Raw genomic sequence first — 5837 nt, forward strand, 5'->3', positions numbered from 1 at the left:
GAGGGTCGCCGCGGCGCGTGCTGCGCCGCGACTGCGACAGTCTCGCGTGTGGAGCTGCCTCGGTCACGTCGCTCTCGCCCGATCGTGTCGCTCGCCGCCGCCGGCGCGGGGGAGTCTGTTGTGCTTGCACAGCAGCCGGTTCCCCTCCCCGGTGCGCTGAGGATCCCCATTGGATGCGGACGGGAGGAGCTCGTGCGTGCACCCAGCTCGGGGAGAAGCGGGGAGCACAGAGCTGGGTCGAGTTCCCCCGCCAGAGCGAACACGGCGCCGCACCTCGGGCTCCCTGCTCCTCCGGGCGCCCAGGTCCAACGTGGGGTCACGGGGCGCCCGTTTTTGTTGCTGCGGGAGCTGAAAGTGCAGGAGGTGTTAGACACAAGTAACAGGTGGGACTTGTAGAATTTTTTTTTTCTGTTTCCGTAGAGACCTACTCTGAACAAGGCAGCAATGCATGGCGGGACGCTGTAGTGTGTGCCCGGCCTTGACTTTTCCGTAGTTAAAGTGATGGTGGTGGCCTCACCAAGTTTGTACTTAGGGGGTAAAACCATTCCCCCCCCTCCTTTCTTAATTTGCTATAACGAGATTTAGAGGTAGGTTTTTAAAAAAATAGGACTGTTTAGGATTAGTGAGAACTTTTATGTTTTATGAAAAAAATTTGAAGTGTGTGTATACGGGTGGAAGTGAGGATGCAGCAGGCAAGTAACAGGACCTGAAACAGCCTGTTAGCGCTGGGAAGCGAGAAGGTCTGGGGGCATTATCTCTAATGGTGGATCCTGTCGGTAATACTTGAACAGCGTGGGGAACCCTTCTCAGTGAGCCTTTATTATGTGATTGGTTTCTTTTTGAATGAGATGTTTCGGGATAGAAAAGTAATAAATGTTCACGCTGGGAAATTTGTGAAGATTATAGAAACCTATAAAGAAGAAAATTTTAAAAATCACCTATTTCACCCCTCGGCTATATCTGTTAACATTTTGGTATATATTAGGGGGTTGATGAGTCTGACACTGTTTCAGCTGGACATGTGAAAAAGTAAATAAAAGCCCATTTTATTTATTGAGTGTTTTTACATACAGTTTGCCTTCATAATTGTGACTGCTGGTAGTTACCCTCTAAAAGATTTAAAACATTCTATAGAAATGATTTTCTTGGTGGTCTGGAAATTGCCCCTTCGCAGAAGACTGTTATACTTTTTTCTACTTGATGAATACCTCAAGACCTCTTCCTTTTATTAAAACGAGGATGGTAAATTTTAATTGTAAACTTTAACTATTAGATAAGCAGACCCTCACCCTAGTTATGTTAATTAATTTAGTCTCTAGAATCTTAGTATTTTTTGAAGTACTATTTCTTTGGATGAAATAGTCTAATCATTGGGAGATTTGTGATAAATAGGAAAAATTTGTTTACATCTGTTTATATTTACCTGTAATGAATTAGTATGTTTATTTATAACTAGAGGCCTGGTGCACGAAATTCGTGCACTTGGAGGGGGTCCCTCAGTCCGGGAGCCTTCGGGGGGATGTCTGACTGCCGGCCTAGGCCCACTCCCTGTGGTGAGCGGGCCTAAGCTGGCAGTTGGACAGCCTTAGTGCTGCTGCTGCTGTGGTCACCAGCTGTGAGCCTGGCCCAGGGCTTCTGGCTGAGTGGTGCTCCCTCTGTGGGAGCGCACTGACCACCAGGGGGCAGCTCCTGTGTTGAGCGTCTGCCCCCTGGTGATCAGTGTGCATCATAGCAATCAGTCGTTCTGCCGTTCGGTCAATTTGCATATAAGCTTTTTATTATATAGGATAAACATTTCATGCTCTAGCTAGCTGTGTGAAAAATAGTATTTTAAAGATGGAAAGACTAGTTTTTGTTTCTTAAAATGTTTTTATTGATTTTGGTGAGAGAGGAAAGGAGAGGGAGAGAGAGAGAGAGAGAGAAACATCAATGAGAAATCATCTGCTTCGAGTACACCCCCCACTGGGGATCCAGCCCACAACTGGGTCGTGTGCTCTGACCGAAATCCAACCACAGGACAACTCCCAGTCCACTGAGCCACAAGGACTGGGCAAGACTAGTTATTAATAGAGTTCTAAGTGAGTTCTTGAAGGGATCAGTGTATTAGTGGTTTGGTGTCTTTATTTTATTCTGGTAAATGTATAAGGCTTCAGTCTAAGTAAAAATGAATTTTAGAAAGAGAATAGCACTAAGACTTTCCTTCTAGTAGCCAAAATCTAGAAAATAACATACCCTTTTTGGTTTGTTTTATCATCTATAAAGTGAGGAATTAAAGTAAACCTCAGTGCTCAAAAGGTTTCTGCTTGTATGAAGTTTAGAAGTAAATGTAAGAGGAATAAACAAAAGTAGATCTTTAATATTTTAGACTGTAGAATGAGATCAGAGAATTGGTGATTTAACAAATGGAAGTAACTTTGACCTAAATTAAGAAATAGTGCCCTGGCAGAGTAGCTCAGTTGGTTAGAGCATCCTCCTGATATGCCAAGGTTTTGGGTTCATTCTTGTTAGGGAACATACAAGAAGCAACCAATGAATGGATAAATAAGTGGAACAATAAATCAATGTTTCTCTCTCCCTCCTCCCTCCCTCCTTTTCTCTCTAAGATCACTAAAAAAAAAAGGGTGCATCTATAATAATAAAAACATAATATGCTAATTAGGCTGGACGTCCTACCGGATGACCTTCCAGATGAAGCTGGGGCTGTGAGGGAAGCCCGGGTCCTGGGTGCCAAAGGGAAGCCAGTGCCAGCAGCCAGGGGAAGGAAGGCCTACTCTTGCATGGATTTCGTGCATCGGGCCTCTAGTATATTTATAAGATCAAGAAAACTAGGAAAAGTAAATTTTTTTTTAAATCCTCATTTGAAGACATGCTTAGAGAAAGAGAAACATCCATGTAAGAGAGAAACATCAATGATTGCCTTCTGTACATTCCCTGACCAGGGATGGACCCCCCACCCCTACCCCCCCGCCACACCCCGTATGTGCCCTGACCAGGAATCAAACCAGGCAACCTTTCGGTGCAAAGGATGATGCTTAACCAACTGAGTTACTCTGGCCAGGCAGGAGAAGTCAGTTTTAAACTTATTTTATATCATTACGGTCAAATATTCTAGGAACAGAGTTCCAGCAAGGATGTAATAAAATTATTTATGAATACAGGCAGTATCTGCTTATCTTATTGTGTTCTTGGTACCTATATTGTAGAGCTGTCCTGTTTTAGGGAGCACTATTAAAATAGGGTTGTATTCCTAACCAATAATGAAGCAACAGATAAAATTATTCAATCATTTATGTACGTGCATGATATGGGTGTGTATGTGGGTATATGAGAGCTACATGGGTTGATGTAAGGTTGCTATGAACAATCTAAAGAAAATAGCCCGGCTGGTGTAGCTCAGTGGTTGAGCATCGACCTATGAACCACACAAGGAGGTCACGGTTTGATTTCCGGTCAGGGCACATGCCCAGGTTGTGGGCTCCATTCCCAGTGTGGGGCATGCAGGAGGCAGCCAATCGATGATTCTGCCTCATCATTGATGTTTCTGTCTCTCTCTCTCCTACTCCCTTCCTCTTTGAAATCAATAAAAAAAATAAAATAATAAGTTTCATAACTATTATATAATAGTAAAATCATGCCATTTTGCCAAAAGGCTGAGTAAGTGTATAGACAGGTTCCAGTAACTAAGGACACTAGATAGAGGGAGTCTCCCTGCTGATCTTATTTCTATTTGTATTATAAAAATACACTATTATAAAATGCATTATTCAGGTGAGAGATCTGTAGAATAGTGTTTGCTGCAATTTAAATAGAAAAATTTATAGTAAGACAGATATTGAGAACCATTGCACTTGACTCTAATGTTCATTTATGCTTATTTTAAAAAAGACACGGTATCATCTAAATATTTGATGACATCCCTGAGGAATTTAGCTGTTTTTGCAAAGCAGAGCTTTCAAAATAGTATAATATTGTTAAACTTGTTTCTTTTTTCTTTTTTACTTTTCTCTTGTCACCCACCACAACTAGGAAAGCATTAAAAGAGAAAACAACCTAAGAGGACAGATTTGTTGTGATTATGGGTGGACGGGACAGAGACACAGACCTTAGACATGTACACTAGAGGTATCTTTTGGGAGTAAAGTAGTCCAAGTATGATAAGTGAAGTATGGGTGTTAGAGTTGAGCACAGCAGTCTGTAGTATAGATCTGTAGCACATGGTTTGTAGACTGAAGAAAAAGTGGTGTGTTTTTTTTTTGGATGGCATTTATATAGACTTCATTTACATGTTAATATTATTTTGAATGTACATAGATTTTTTTCTTTATTTTTTTTTAATTGCTTTCAGAGAGAAAGGGAGAGGGAGAGAGAGATAGAAACATCAGTGTTGAGAGAGGATAATTGGTCGGCTGCCTCCTGCACACCACCTACTGGGGATCAAGCCCAAAACCCCAGCATGTGCCCTTGACCAGAATTGAACCTGGGACTCTTCAGTCCACAGGCCAACGCTCTATCCACTGAGCCAAACCAGTTAGGGCCATAGATTTTTATTTTTGTAATTTACCTAAAGTTATTTAATGTTGGGGAATAAGACGGAAGATAAAAAATTTCTGTTGAAGGAGTAAGACTTTTATGTAGGAAGTATAGAAAATGGAAAATAAAATTGATTTTAGAGAGAGGAAGGGGGAGAGAGAGAGAAACATCCATCTGTTGCCTTCCACATGGGGATTACAATCTGGGTGTGTGCCCTTGACCGGAATTGAACCTGGGATCTTTCAGTCTGCAGGCTGACTCTATCCACTGAGTCAAACCAGCTAAGTCTAAAAAAATGTTTTTTAAAAAATTAAAAAAGATTGAGAAACTGCTCTTATCCATGATTTTTATTTTTTATTAAAAATATATATATTTATTAATTTCAGAGAAGAAGAGAGAGGGAGAGAAAGATAGAAACATAAATGAGAGAGAATCATTGATCTGCTGCCTTCTGCACGCCCCCTACTGCGGATTGAGTCGTAACCTGGGCATGTGTCCTAACCGGGGATAGAACTGTGACCTCCTGGTTCCTAGGTCGACGATCAACCACTGAGCAACACTGGCCGGGCTGATCCATGATTTTTAAAACAATAACTGCATGTTTTATTTCAACTCTATTGAAGTATAATTGACATAAAATTATAAGATATTTCAACATTTATGAACTTGCTACCTGCAAGTCTGTCTGTGCTAGATGATTTGATGTAACACTTTCTTTAGTGATCTTACATCTTGCCATAAAAATGAAGTAAAGTTTCCTTGTGTTTTGCTTCTTGAATTTTGTATTATTATTTTTAGTTCATCCCTCCTTCTGTCCTGTTTTTGTGTTCCACAATGCTCCTAACTCATTGAAGAAAAAAATCAAAATCTTATTTTGAACACAAGTTAAACCTCTTTGTGAAAGATGCTGCTGCTGCATCTCCTAGAATTCTGACAGAAGCTGAGAAAATAAGGTCAGATTTGCAGAAGTCCTTGCTGTTTCATCATCCACAGAATCTATCCACCCTTAAAAGGCTGTGCAATTTTGCTGTCGGTGAAAGGGCATTATGTTTTCATTACAAACACTGTCTGGAAAGAGGCCAGTATGTGGAAGATACAATTATAGGGAATTGACCAGTAGGGTTTTCTAAAACCTGCTATTTGTGTCCTTTTTACAGAATAAACTCTGAAACCCCTTTGGTTCTGTATTTTTTCTTTCCATGTCTCATAGAGGCCATCCTCATAGTTTTTAGTATTGTGAAATTTAGTATTTTTAGTGCAGTTTGATTTATCATGTTTTTAGTGTGTGTGTGTGTGTGTGTGTGTGT

Source organism: Myotis lucifugus, unplaced genomic scaffold (genome assembly GCF_000147115.1).
Source record: "Myotis lucifugus unplaced genomic scaffold, Myoluc2.0 scaffold_584, whole genome shotgun sequence".
NCBI lineage: Eukaryota > Metazoa > Chordata > Mammalia > Chiroptera > Vespertilionidae > Myotis > Myotis lucifugus.